Below are 16,245 nucleotides of genomic sequence, written 5' to 3'. Positions count from 1 at the left end.
TCCGTGAGTTCGAGCCCCGGGTCGGGCTCTGGGCTGATGGCTCAGAGCCTGGAGCCTGCTTCCGATTCTGTGTCTCCCTCTCTCTCTGCCCCTGCCCCGTTCATGCTCTGTCTCTCTCTGTCTCAAAAATAAATAAAACGTTAAAAAAAATTAAAAAAAAAAAAAGTTAATCTCTTCAAAGTAGGGACTCTATGCCCCATATATTGACTATAATGCCACAGAAATTAAAAGTAAATCGTGTCATCCCTAATGACTTTAAAATAGTTTTTTTTTCAATGCTAATCATGAGTCTTTCATTGGCAATCCCAAGACTTTTTAAAACATACTTTTGTTCAGATCCTACATTTTTAATTTGCTCTCTCATCTTTCTCAAGGCCTATGATTTTGAATAAAAGGCAGGATAAGCCATAAAGCTAATAAAATATGTTCATAGTTGGAGAAATACTAGTTATTTTAAGGAGAAACCCCCACAGGTGGCACATTTAAATGAGTAATAAAAAGAGTATAAAAAGAGGGATGAAACAGAGGATAGGAAAACCAACCCCCACCTTCCCCTCCACTAGTGATGAATAAATCACTAAACCCAAAATAAGCCTAAGATAAGAAACTCTAAAATAAATCATGTCCCTGAAATAAGTGGATTGAGGGGTTACATGCAGACATTACTACTAATTTAAATATTCAATATCTTTGGTTTCACAGATCCAGATTGTAAGATAATCTTTATGCAAATTCTTTGAATGCTTCTTTCCTGAACAATTTGGGAAGTTTCTAGTATAGAGAAAGGGAGTTGGGAGTGCAAATCTAACTTGCATGTGCAGGACAAATACAATATTTTTCCTATAAATTATATTTGGATTGGGGCCACATTATTAAGGCAACATCACTCAGAGTGAATACCACAAAGCAGATTTTGTGTTTTGCAATGATTTTACACTGACTGAAAAGCTACAGATATTGGATCATAATCACTGAAACCCTTGGGAGAGCAGATGGATTCGTTATCTAAGCACACAAGCTAGACCAGCAGAACCTGAGAATCTTTCTGCTCATGGCTGTTAACAGGCCCTTGTTAAGTAGGTAAATTTTCAGTATTATTCACAATAAAATGTCCTAATAGACAGCATTATAAACAGGGACAAAACAGAAGCACACTTATATGTGTACGTTCTCTCTATATACAACATTTCAAATCCATGCCTTGCAAATCATTTTGAAAAAAAAAATCCGGCATTATAATTCCAGATGGCTGCTTAATTTTACCATGAAATTTATTTCAAAATCTTCAGACATTTTACCACTGATAAACTATATTGGCAAAGATATATGTGATTGATTAAAATTGATGTTTATAGCAGGTGGCCAAATTACACAAATCTGCTTTGCTGTGAAGCTGTATTAAAAACATGACTAGTGAAACTAATCTGCCATTTTAAGGAACCAGTTCAAGCCAATCCAGTAGTGGTTGCTTTTTTAAAAATTTTGACCATGCCCTACCAATATGCTAATACCCATCTGGGACACAATCCATTAAAATAATCCAGAGATGCCAAATGCAATGATGACCAGACTCTTTCACTTGTCCCCCCCCACCCACCCACCCAAGAAAGGCTCAAAACACTCTGAAAGAAGTTTCATTTTCCTTACCTATTTTCAGCACTGTATTATGTTGGAAACTTGTGAGCAAAATCTCATGCTGATCTCAGAAACTTCCAAGTCTTCTTATACTAGTATCTGTTACATTTTTGCCTAAGACAGGTGAATGTTTCCCCATATGTCATTTGCCACTCTAGTTTTCAGAACCCAACACTATTTTAAAAGATTGTATTATTGTAGACAATTATGGCCAGAAAATAATTGGCTCATGTTGCCCATCTCATATTTAGTAACAATGTTGATGGAGGTAAGACCGGAGACGGAGATATGTCACCTATATCTGGCTAATAATATGCTGACATCAGCTTTGTATGAGCACAACCGAGTGGATCACTGTTAGAACTCATTACTAGAAATAAAATCATAATAAAATCAGGGCAAACAAAATAAATCAGTTTATATTTAAATTTTTTTAATGTTTATTTTTGAGAGAGAGTAAGAGGGGAGGAGCAGAGAAAGGAGACACATAATCTGAAGCAGAATCTGAGCTGTCAGCACAGAGCCCGATGTCGTGCTCAAACAGGTGAACCCCGAGAATACGACCTGAACTGAAGGTGAATGCTTAACCCACTGAGTCACCTAGGCACCCCTAAATCAGTTTATATTTTAAAAGTCATAGATTAAACTTCGAGGAAATACTTACAAAATTTATATTTCTATCAGAAACCCTAATGAATTAACATTTTTGAAAGTTTTCAAAATCTTGTCTCATGGAATTTTTAAAAACCTAATTAACAGGTGTATGAAGTGTGTACAACATTAACGTATGTTAATTATATATATGTTAATATATATGTGTTAGTGTATATATGTGTATGTGTATATATATACATATGTACACACACATATACACATGTACATACACACACACATATATATATACACACATACATACATACCTAATATGGCATTTTGGTTTTATCATTCTAGCCACCCTTGATATTGTCACAACTCTTGCTGGTATGATTTAAAGGTTTTTAATGTCACAGAGAAAAGGTGCTATTAGGCCTGAGAAAGATGGATTGGTTATAGCTCATAGGATACTGAACCACCACATTTATATCCGAGTACAAGATGTTTTGAAGTTTCTTTATCATTTATTTGACTAACTCCTTCCAATGTCTGTAGGCATAACTTCACATAAATTTAAATATGTACAATGTTGGGAAGGATTCTCTCTATAAAGCTGAAAAGTTGTTTCAGTTCCCATCCGTCTTACTTGTAACATGGCTTGGTCTATCAAAAGAACGCTAACATTTCTGGTCACAAAGAGGGAAACACTTTATAGTCATGATTTCTCCCTAGTATCTACAGGATGAAGACTCAGATCTTCCATTGGGTATTGAAGGTTCTTCCTCATCCATTCATTCAATACTTATTGAGTACAACTGGGTCGGCCACTATGCAAGACTATAATACGTCCAGTTTTGTGACTTTATTTTACACTTGGTTCATAAATACCCACCCTCCCCCCCCACACACACACATGCACAGCATTCAGATGGACTGACCTGTCCACTCCTCCTTTAATACACTCTATTCATTCCCATATTGCTGTCTTCCACATACTACTTCTGGCAGGAATAACACTGAGCCAAAGCAGAGACTCAGAATCCTCATTTTCAAGATGACTACAAGCTTCTAAGAGTAGAGACTGTCTTTGTTAAACTCTTAAAATCACCCTCTCAACAGTTCTCATTAATTCTCAATAACTACTCATGCAAGAATATGAATAATACACAGGGTTATAAGAAGTTAATGTAATATGTTGCATGTGTGTCTTTAAATGAGCTCTATGTAATAAACTATGGCATTACTACATGAAAATATTTTGAGGGTTTTATCCCTTCGAAATCTAATTAAAATAACTGCTCTGAAAAATTGCTAAATCCATAGATTATCACTGTCCATGTTACTGAGATTATTGTTTAATGAAAAGAATAAAATATTATTTAAGGAACATTTTTTTAATTCTGAATTTGCTTAATGCTATGAGTAACTGTGTAATCTAGTGTCTCTAGTTTTAAACCAAATCATGTTTCTATGCAACATTCAGTATTCTCATTGTCCAGTGGCCAAGAGATGAGTTTAGCTCAATATAGAATATCACACTTTGAAACCCAGAACAGCCAGCAGGATGTTGGGATGACCATTATTCTGCCAAACGAAGTCACCTTCTCACTTCACTTAACCCAGCCTCAGAGGGCACACACTGGCCAGCGGCTCCGGGACTATTTCTCCACCTGTTAGCTTGTGTTCAATTTTGGTGCCTCCGAAGGAAAGTAGAGTGAGCCAAGAGATTTGTTCTCTTTAAAGTAAAAACCAGGAAAGATTAAGTGGATTGTAGGAATGAAGCAAAATATTTAAACTTAAACTCTTTAAATGACACTTGAATTTCTTTTCCTTTTCCTTTTATTTGAAGAGTAAACCATGATAGTTATGGAACAGGGCAAGAAGGAGGAAGAAAGGACAGGACCGCCTTCTCCTCGGCCTTTTCTCCTAACAACTATTACAGGTACTTACTTAATGCAGACAGTCCCCATGGCAACCTTATTCAATGGTGTATAGCTCTTTATGATAAAGCCTCTTACATCATCCAACTGCAAGATTTAAAACTTGATATAAAATATGCTCCAGAGGCAATGTGGAGTGGGTTTGAAGAAAATAGGTTCCATTGTAAAAAGGATCCATATGGTTTTAGGTTTAAGCCATCAATAGAATTCTTCTCACATTTCAGTAAGACTTTCTGCCTTTCCAAATTTCTGCCAAAAACTAACCTACAGTGTTAGAAGTCAGGATGGCACTTACCCTTACCCTTACCCTTAATAGAGAAGTGGGTAGACAGTAACTGAATAGAGGGTTTGAGGGTGCTACATTTCTTGATTTGGGTGTTACACTGGTATATTCACTTTGTTTGAATTCATCAACCTTTCCACTATTCATTTGTACAATCATATATATATATATATATATATATATATATATACACACACACACACACATATATATATGTAAATATATATACATATATATGTTTTCTAAAAATAATAAGATAAAATCTTCTGCTAAGTTAAAAACTCAACACTTTCCTTACTGTCACATGACTTAGAGCCTTCTTCTCATTTTATCTGCAATATAGAAATGGCCATTAGTCCCGAGAAGAAAAAAAAAATGTTTCAACAACTTGAAAATTAATAAGGAAAATAAGGTGGGGTGCCTGGGTGGCTCAGCTGGTTGAGTGTTGGACATTGCCTCAGGTCATGATCTCACGGTTTGTGAGTTTGAGCTCCACATCCGGGTCTGTGCTGACAGCTGGGAGCCTGGAGTCTGCTTCGGATTCCATGTCTCCCTCTCTCTGACTTTCCCCCACTTGCACTGTCTCCCTCTCTCTTGAGAATAAATATTTTAAAAAATACAAAATAAGGACTTTCTCTATCCTCGTATTACAAATGAAGTGTATCATCTAATATAATATGTAGTGTTGTGAATCTATTTTTCTTTAAACTACCAGAATAGAATTATAACATCCCAGCATCTAACACTCTTCTCCAAGGAAAGAACTCAGCTGCAGATATTATAGACCATTTCAGTGGGGACGATTTCATTCTCTCATCCACCTCCTTGAAAGTTAGCAAGAACAAGTGATTAGCATCCATGATCCCCTGCAACACTAGCCTTGCCGGATTGGAAGAAGGTTATAAGGCAACAATTTCAACAGTAGGATTCCAGCTGAGCAGCCTAGAGAATAGAAGTGTCGTTCACATCTCCTTGCAGACTCCTGAGCACTACCAAAGTGTGTTGACAGTGTTCTCTTTAAAATTATCAGCTTTCACTGCTATTTTCTACAGAAAAAAATTCTAGTTGAAGATAAATCTACCTTGTCCACAACAAGGGAGGGAAATATTTATTATTAGGCTATCAGCATAAGAGAAATGACCCATGGCAGCCGTTTGTGGAGCTGTGCCTGGTGGGCTGACGACTCACACTGCCCTCACTCTCCTCTCTCCAAATGGTAAAGCAAGACAGAAGGAAAGCAGATTCTGTGTAGTATTCTCAGCATTTGAAATATAGAAGCACCCAAGCTGCTTTACGGGGGTAGAAATAAAACACATTTTGTTACCTAGGACTGTTGTAGTTGCAAGTAACATAAACATGCAAGTCATGGTGTCTTGTGAAGAATGAAGGGGGGTAATATGTAGGCTCAAGAGACTGAACATTCAGAAGACCCCAGATCCAGTGGCTCAAATCACATCAATAAAGACGATCTCTCTTCTTATATCAGGTCTGCTTTTCTCTGGTTTTATGCAGTCAAAACTGTCTTAGGGAGTAGCAAGGGGGCTACTTGTAGTTCCAGCCTGTTTTCCACCTTCAATAACAACAGTGGAAAGAGCTCCTCCTTTGAATAATTGAATAGTTCTGAAAAGTGCTAATCACCCCCTTCCCTTTCCTGTCCCTACCATGCACTGTAGGCCCGGGAATTGAATAAATCCATTGCCTATGCTTGGATCACAGCCATATCTGGATCTAGGTTAGTGGTCATCCCTTTCAAAATATAAGCCCTAAAAGGGGGAGCAGGATAGTTTTCAAAAGGGAGGGGTGTGGTAAAAACAATGCAAGAGAATAAAGGTGATGGGTTCTAGGTAAGCAAAAGCAGCAGATATCCAGTAGCAGACATATTCAGATAAGCATTTTAAAATACAATGTCAACTTCCTTGGACACTGGAAAAAACACAGGTATGCCAATTGACAAATTAGGTCATCACACCTATGTTTAAAGTCCTGTACCAGTCTGAATTGATGTTCCTGGTTCACCTGGTCCAGAATATTCTCTGACAAAGACACTAGTCTGCTTCTCCAAGAAGCTTCCTCTGAAGACAAAGTCCCATCCTACCTACTCAAGAACCTTCAACTCACCCCCAAATCTCTCATTCAACTTTTTATTCTACTACCCTTCTACTACCATTTTAAATATTCTTCCTCATTACTTTTTTCTAAACTCTGTCTAAAGCCAAAAAGAGTGTTGTGTAGAATACAAAAGAAAAGACATGATCCGGGTATATAAGTTTACACTCTAGATAAAACTAAGAAAGGAAATCTATATATCATTTCAAAGGGATAAACTCATTTCCCTCCTCCCAGGGGTCTATTCATTAAAGGGCTAGAATGACAGGATACTAGCATGGGCTATTGACAACGTGCTCTAGTACTACATTACAAAGAGCCTTGGAAAAAGCACAATCTTTGAAAGTGTATCTAAAAATAGCCTACCAATTAGATGCTTTCCATAGAGCCTATAAAAGGAAGACTGTGGTCTCCCTTTCACAAGAGATTTTTAAGAACCAAGAGTGATGTTTTTAGGTTAGAATGCTATTGAGCTTGGAGTCAGGAAAATAGACTGTCTAAGCCTTCCAGCCTATGATTCAGAAACAGTCAAACTACTCAATGATGGGATAATCTACAAACCAATTGTTGTATGAGACACTCAGGAACAGACTAAGAAACTTAAAGACAAATTACAGGGTAAAGTCCTGGACTGCTGGAAGATGGAGTCTTTTATACAATTTTACCTGTTGTTCTTGCTGTTTTACTAGTGCTATATGGTAGACTCTCTTTGGGAAAAAAAAAAACATTCAGTACCAACTATTGTGAAAATAAAATGCCCCATAAAATCTGTATGATGGTGTCCTTATTTCTTTAGAGATCGGAACAGTTTAAGCTTTTAGGCTTTTGTGTGGTTTTCTAACATTAACTTTTCCCCTTTAAGGCTTCGTTTCATGAAGATCTAGGCTTTTTTCTTTCTCTTAAAGGTTACGTTTTTTGTATTTGTCTTTCTGCCAAACCTCTGTTGATTTCCACATTTCCACTGTTACTTGTCAATGTTATAAGGTAATTTTTAGACTTAATCTTAACTGATTTTCTGTTTCTCAGATTGTTGTTAGACTTGGTTTCCCTTTTTTTAGAGAACAAAACCTAAATTAAGTTTTTTTTTCTCCTTACATTCAAAAAGATGTGGCAAAATTTCCAGCCCAGCAAACGTCATTAGAAGATTTAAACTATTTAATTCTTTTACTATTAGCTAATATTTTAATTTCCTACTTCATCGATTTGGGTCACTTTGTAAGTTTTGTTCAAATTACATTGTCACTAAATTTTACAGTGTAAAAAACTACTATATTTATGCATCATTGCTCCCATAAGAACTTATTACTTCCTCTGTGTTATCTCTTACCAGCAGTGTTGTGATTATTGCTCACTTGATTTCCCAACTGTTCTGTAAACACTTTGAGGGTAGACACTGTGTCCAACGTCTACACTGTGGAATACTAAACTTTTAACATAATTCCCAATATATAGTAGTACATGCTCAATGAATGCAGTATGCTTTAAAGGAATAAATTAGTGCATTAACAAATGGTTTTAGTGTTTGCCGTAAAGTAGAACCTCAATCATGTGTATAGCAAATGGATATAGAATGGTGTTTTCTATACATGGAATCCATATTCAGTTACTAGTGTATAATATATTGTGGATGACATAAAGGAATAGTAATGATGTACCCCATCAAGAATTGTAGAAGTAAGAGGAAAAGATTGCCACCTGAGAATAACTATAAGCTAACACATAACTGATTTAAGCAAAGTGATGAAAGTTAACCAAAGAGAGAATAACTCCAAAGTTGACTGTCTTTGGACTCCAAAGTTGACCAGTTCTGACAGTCACTTTATTGAAGGTGTTACTACATATACCAAAAAAAAAAAAAAAACAATGGGTCCATCAGATATGAGGATTGTTAGGACTCTAATCCTAGAAAAATAAAATGTCTCAGAGATAAATACTGGAAGTGCTCATCTAGGCATTGTTTAGGAAGGGATTTAGGGCCCAAAGATGTGACCTATACAGTTTTCGTAACAGGTATATCAATATTGTGCTGATGGGTATACCAGGTTCTGTTTGCCAGATTCCATTAAACATCACATTACATAACTAACTCTCCAGTCAGTCAAGTAGGTGCTTAAGTCTCTGGTTATGTACTAGGATATGGTATCCAGAGAGCCCAACATGGGTACAGGAATTGAACTGCAGTGTTTGAAAACAAAATTAGTCACTTGAGAGGCAACGTCCAAGGGAAAGGTCGATAAGAATGTCGAGACATTTGACTGAAACATCAATACAAAGTGATTCACCAGAAAGGGGGAGCTGGAAAGAGGCATAGGATGGAAAGAGTAGAACAAGATGAGAGAAAACAGGTTCAAAGAGGAATTCAGGAAGAGAGCTGAGAGCAGCGTATCTAAAAGAACATCTTTAGCTGGAGAATGTTGGGACTTTCCAACAGATGTCTGCAGTTTCACATGGCAGGGAAAGCTTCCATATTTCCAGAGTCTTCAATAATGAATAATGAACACTCTGTAAAATGTGGCCTTAAGGAATCTAATTTTATACGCATTCCCTGTGTTTGGTCAAAGTGAGTTCGCTCCTTGAGACTAATCTCCTGATGTGTGATGGATCAAGAATTCTGCCTGAAAGGCTGCAGGACAGACCTGATGATGGTGATGAATGCACGAAGGGAACTGCTGCCCTCTGGGTCAATAGCCTGTTGAACAGCCGTCTCCAAGCTCAAGTCTCGGGGTCGTCTTCTTTTTACCATGAGAATGTAGTCTAATTTTCGAAGCTGGTAATGAAGGTTGTATTGTTAACATACCAAATATGTATTTCACATTGACTCTTCAGTCAAGCCTCTCAATATTCTTTTTTCATCATCCCTACTTCTTTCTTCTCTCCTCCACCTTAAAATGATCAGGGGTCTGCCTAAAACAGAGACAGTATTGACTGAAGCAAGTATAGACACATCTTGAGGGACAATTGGCTATGTGTCTTATTGCTCTGTTCTTATTTCTGCACTAGTTTCTTCTCCCATTGAAACTTCTGTTCAGTGCTAACTGCACGTGTCACCATGCTTCCACATAGAAGGCACTGGGAAAAAAATTGGATGTATTGTAATATGCCCACTGCCACTTTAAATCTTGAACACAAAGGGCTGACATGAGGAACGCAGTGAGAGATCTAGGGTTTCTGTCACAAGAAAGGCAAGGACTTGTTAGAAAAAGAATAAATTCAATTGCTATACCTATAGGCTTTCCTAATCTGGAACTGATGCCCTAGGAATGCCCCAATGTGAAATAAAATCTAGATCAGAAGTATTTTTTGCCAGTGTAGAGAATATTTCCTAAACTTTGGTTAGGTGATACAGCCTTGAAGTTCCAGCTGATAAATGAGTTAGGCTACAAGTGGGAATTTTCCTCCTTGGTTTTTCTCACCTTAGAAAACAGAAGCTAAAAATAAACTACAGTGCTGTGTTCAAAGAGTAACTATGGTTTGGTTCTAAATTAGGATGATTCAAAGATAACTTTGGTGAATAGAATTCAGCGTAGTGTTCTGATTTCTTAATATTGTTTCCCAAAGAAGAAGTAGGTAAACAGCTAAGACAATACCACCATATACACACTTTGACTGAATTATGAGGAAATAAGCCACAAAGAATTATGCACCCCATCTGAATGCACACAAAACTCACCCAAATTCCTCCATGCTCTTCCTGGACGTAGCGGTATTGGGGAAGGAGAATTAGTCATCAGGAGCAGCCACACTGACAAGTCTTATTAGAGGAAGTTCCTTTTACAAGTTCTGAGCCCCTATCATATAACTGCATTAGTGTCAGTGGTAGTACATCCACATCTTCTCTTCCAAGACACTTTGAAAGCTAACCTTCTTCTTACTCAGTCAGGAAATACTGTGACCTAGAAGACTGAACCATGGTCCAGAAGGAGCCTTTATATACCAACACAATGTATCAAGAGGAAAGGGTTGTCTCAAGTAGGAGGGTATTCCTGAGAAAGGGTAAGAATGAATAAGTAGGCATTCAGTAGACACTTTTTTTTTCCTTTTTTAATAATTTGTGTAAGGAATGTTTAATTGGGTTGATGCCTGCAGTTAGGCCAGGGAACACTTGATTAAGTGTTTACAAATTCGTTAGCAATCCAAGAAGTCCTTCTGTAGGAAAAAGTATCTGTCAGTTAAACTCCAGTAACCCACTCAGGTCCAACTCAACCAGTCCAAAGGAGAAAAGCATCCAAGTGTGATTTCCTGCACTTGAAGTATTTGTAAGAACTTTTGATGGGGGGGGGGGGGGGTGGGGATCAAAAACAAGATCAATGTAAACTATTCAGTAACTAAGCTTCTTGCTTTGGAATCTTAAACTCTTCAAACAAAATATGGTGAAAAAACAAAACAAAACAGTGTTTCAAATGATTAACAAAAGATAAATAGATATTCTTATTTGTACAAATGACATGCAAGAAGAGAAGGCATAAAAGCTAAGATAAAACAGATAGCTTATCTTTCCTCTAAATAAAAACAAAACATTTTTTATTCCCCTGCTTAATGGGAAAGAAGCTTCAGAGGAGACATCATATTTACATGTTCATGTAGATGAATATTTTTTCAATGTTCTTTATGCAATATAGGTCTCATGTAAACATTTTTCAGAAATGTGGTATAATTTTTCTTATTTTTATAACGTAAGCTCTCTTTCTAAAAATACTACCTAAAAGTGGAATACAATCTTGGAATTCTAGAAAATTACTTGTTGCTGACTTGATAGAGAAAAAAAATCCTCAATTTCAATGCAATTATACATTCACAAACTCTTCAAACATGAGATTATAATATATAGGAATGTCACTCTAATCTTTCAATTTAGAAGATCGTTTCCACAACATAGAAGCTTAAAAATCCCACCTCTGCCATCAATCCCCTTAGCTTATTTCTTCTGTTCTATTAATGCCTACTAACAGACATATGCATTTAATCAGAATTGTGGACATCAGTCAAAACCTTTAAAATAATTGGGGTGCCTGGGGGGCTCAGTCAGTGAAGCACCACACTCTTAATCCTGGCTTAGGTCATGATCTGGTGCTTGGTGAGACTGTGCACCACAACAGGCTTACACGGAGCCTGCTTGGGATTCTCTCTCCCTCCCTCTGCCCCTCCTCCAGCACACACACACTGCACACTCTCTTTCTCAAAATAAACAAACATTAAAAAAAAGTCTTTAAAATCTGTCTCTCGGGGCGCCTGGGTGGCTCAGTCGGTTAAGCGTCCGACTTTGGCTCAGGTCACAATCTCACAGTTCGTGAGATCGAGCCCCGTGTCGGGCGCTGTGCTGACAGCTAGGAGCCTGGAGTCTGCTTTGGATTCTGTGTCTCCCTCTCTCTCTCTCTGCCCCTCCCCCACCCAAGCTCTGTCTCTCTGCCTCTCAAAAATAAAGAAACGTAATAAAAACAATTTTTAATCTCTCAAAATAAACACTAAAAAAACCTTAAAAATTAAAAGAAATTAAGACACATGTGCTTTTCTGCTTGATCATTTCAATCCTTTGTATTTATGGTCAGTCTTTTCTGTCACATTTATTGTTTATTTCAATCTGCTTCAATATCAATATGAATCTAGGTTATTTCCATTACTTTTTTAAAAATATAAAAGTTTCACAGACACTTTTCTAGTGGAAAAGTCATTCAATAACTCTGAGTTAATATTTATTGCCATATTACAGATGATATAACTGAAACTAATTAAGCATTTTGCCCAACATATGGCTCCATCTCCTTGATTTCAAAGTATTGCTAATGTGTTTGGGATTCGCAAGCAAAACGATAAACATTTGAATGCTTTTAAAATGTAAAAGGCATTATTCATCTTTTTAAGTTAAAATAATTGTTAAGGGGCGCCTGGGTGGCTCGGTCAGTTAAGCATTGAACTTCAGGTCAGGTCATGATCTCACGGTTTGTGAGTTCAAGCCCCGCATCGGGCTCTGTGCTGACAGCTCAAAGCTTGGAGCCTGTTTCAGATTCTGTGTCTCCCTCTGTCTCTGCTCCTCCCCTACTCATGCTGTCTCTCTCTCTGTCTCTCTTTCCTTCAAAAACAAATAAAAATATTAAAAAATAAAATAGAATAACTGTTAAAATTTCCCTTGTCTCAAAAACTATGTTCCCCTTTAAGTATCATCTCCATTCGCTATGTATTTCTTCTTTACCACTCCCCCTCAATTTTCTCATCTTTTTGTACCTTTCTTTTCATCATGATTTATACTTTCCTTCACCTTCTGTAATGCTATATTTTCAAAAACTCATCTTTATCTATTCCGATCTGTCCTTTTTACATGAGCATCCTTCATCCCACATGCCAAATTTCTTCCCACTACAATTTATAGACATCATCACTTGGTTAGATTTGACCCTACTTGTCACAACTGCCTTTAAATGCATTCTTTAAAAGAGGCCACACACAATATTCATGGGGTAGTGCTCTGTCACCAAGAAAAAACAGTTACAGTGCAGAACATCTTTAAGTCTGGTGTTTGCAGTTTATGTTCGTGCAGTGCTGTGTACACATAACCGAAAATCAATAGGAAGTTAATGGAAAGCAAATACCATAGGGAGAATCAGGCACCACACATAATGTACTTATAGGGCAAGAGAGAAAACATTTCAAGCAAATGGATAAAAGCAAGTTTGGAAAGTTGAAGAAAAAAATGCATCCGTTGTTTTATACGAGGCTTACCTTTAGGGAATCTATAACTTGGTGTGAGGTTCAATATGCTTTCACTTTCTCATACTATACAAAATGTCTGGGGGCGCCTGGGTGGCTCGGTCGGTTAAGCGTCCGACTCCGGCTCAGGTCATGATCTCGCGTTCCGTGGGTTCGAGCCCCGCGTCGGGCTCTGTGCTGACAGCTCAGAGCCTGGAGCCTGTTTCGGATTCTGTGTCTCCCTCTCTCTGTGACCCTCCCCCGTTCATGCTCTGTCTCAGTCTCAAAAATAAATAAACGTTAAAAAAAAAAAACAAAATGCCTGTTTGGAACACCTTGAGGGAAACACCCAGACTAAGATGATTCACCAGGGTGTGCTTAGGAGATTTATGTACCTTCTTATTTTCAAAATTACAAGAAATGAACTCTCAAAACTTTGAGTATCTCTCAAATGATAGATGGAATGAGCAGCTAAAATAGAAAGCGTCACGTTCAAAGCTGCTCCAGCCCCTGATACCTCTGTCCAGAGAGGTAGACTAATTCCAGCCTTCAGAATATTCTACTGACCAAAGTACTTCTCTTTAGAACATTAAGATTTGGGTTCTAATAGAAAAATTCAGTTTATAATTATAACACAAATTATTCTTGAGCATTTTCTGAGCACTTCGTATATACACGAAGCATTACATATGGCATTACACGTGTCATATGGCGTTACATATTTCAATCATTCATTCGGTGATTTATAAAAAGAAGATTGTGTAGCATGGTGGTTAAGCTCTGGAGTCAGAGCTTGATTCGTAACTTACTTTTGCCCTCTGCTATAAAAGTCTGGTGGTGTGAGAACTTAAAAACAATATGTGAAGTATTGAATCAATTATTCTCTGTATAATATAGAGACAATAACTTAATCTAATGTTGTTATTCCTACTAGACAGTGTATATCAAGCTTCCTGTTGTTGCTGTAACAAATTATCACTGATTTCATCACTTAAAACCATACACATTTATTATCTTACAGTTCTGGAAGTCAGAAGTTGGAAATGGGTTTCACTGGGCTAAAATCAAGGTGTCAGTAGGGCTGCATTCCATCTGGAGGCTCTATAAGAGAGTCCATTTTCACAAGTCCTTTGCCAACTTTTAGAGGCCACCTGGAGTCCTTGGCTCATGGCCCCTCTCCATCTTCATAGCCAATGACAGACTAGCAAATTTTTCATATCAAAGCACTCTGACTCCGATCCTTCTGCCTTCTTCCTCCACGTTTAAGAACCTTTGTGATTACACAGCACCCACCTTGAAAATTTCAAATAATTTCTGTATTTTAAAGTTAGTTGATTAGTAGGCTTAATTCTAGATGCAACCTCTTTCTCTCTTGCCATGAAATTATGCCAACATAATTTATTCACAGATTTGAGGATTAGCAGGTGAATATCACTGCTGGGGGGGGGGGTATTATTCTGCTTACCATATACTGAGAAACAATATTATTTATTCTACTAACTATACCATTTTTTTAAGTTAGAAATAATAAGAAAAGATTGACATTTATAAGATCCCTTTTCAAAATAACCCAATGATATTAGGTAATACAAAGTCAACTATCTGTATGTGTATTTTTCATTAAACCAAACATATTTGATCAATTTATTTATAAACAAAAATTCCTGCAAACAATAACTGAATCCAATTTTAAATTACAGAAATGTAGAAATTTATGATAGTAGATAAATTTTCGCTAAAAAATTCAATTTTTTAATAATTTTAAGAAGCAAGGTGTTAAGTTATTTGTTTATAGGAATTTTTAATCACCCTTTAAGATGAAAACCCAGTGCTAAAAGCTAAAGGAGATACAAAAGGCATGAAAGACCTACACCTCTGGGAACTCTCTGATCTGTAAGAAAAGACGTTTGTTTCTCAAACCAGTAAGTAATATGTACATCAGTTCATGTTTAAGTTCATGAAGTCTTTCAGAACTGCTTCCAGAATGAGATCAATGTGTGGTAGAGTTTTCAGAGATAAGGTACAATTTTTGAGTAGGGTTACCCAACAATTTTGACTCACTGTTTTCTCTTAAAACTGGTAAATATTATGGACTCCTTTTTCTTGCCCAATCCCCACCTCCAAAATACACTTGCAATTATGTATACAATTTCTAAGTTCTCACGACTCGTCGAAGCCTATACAAAAACTCCGAAGGTCCTTGGCTTTGGCAAAAGAAAGTTCTACTCTGCTGGAGAAGTAAGCAGGACTATACATGATTCAACAGGACTAGATTGGTTGAAAACAAGAATGGATTTCTAAGGATAAGGAAAGAGCCAAAAATGGCCAAGCACCTCCTCCTGCAATATGGCACATAATTCATGCTTAACATCTGGTTAGTTCTCCCACCTTCTTTCTTCTTCCAATGCATGATGTTTAGGAGAGAAGTCTGAGCTATGTCAGTTGTGCAGAAGAAAAAAGTCTTACTTATAACAGTGTAAGGAAATAGATATAACCAGCATTATGTCTACTTGATAGTCAAGGCCTTTCCATTTAAAATGGTAGATTTCTAAGGCAGGATAAGTCTTTGCATTCATAACTTGCTTCTGACAAAGCTAGATAATGTGTATTATTTCTGCATTTTAAGTCACAAGACTAACGCTTATTTCAAGAAGAAAATTAATGTCAAAGACATAAAAAAATTCATAGATTTATGCCCATACACTTTAAGATTTCTGCCACTTCTATGTTATAAGTAATTATAAAGTGATTTTTTTTGTAATCCACAGGCCCATTGGAACATGTCTGGCACTTTAGCATCTGGCTTAGAAAATATATACAAGAACACTTTATTTTAGTTCCTCAAAAAATCATTTCGTGTCATGCAGACCTAGTCAAGTTCCTTCTCTTAATGTTTCTCCTGAATAGCACTCATCTCAATAACAATGAATAAATATTGAGTCATTAATTATGTAAGATCTTCCTTTTTTCATCCCCACAGGAATATGAGCTCCACGAGGAAAGAGC

This window comes from Panthera leo, chromosome B2 (assembly GCF_018350215.1).
Source record: "Panthera leo isolate Ple1 chromosome B2, P.leo_Ple1_pat1.1, whole genome shotgun sequence".
Classification (NCBI taxonomy): Eukaryota; Metazoa; Chordata; class Mammalia; order Carnivora; family Felidae; genus Panthera; species Panthera leo.
The sequence above is the reverse complement of the archived record's forward strand: the minus strand, read 5'-3'. Positions refer to the sequence as shown.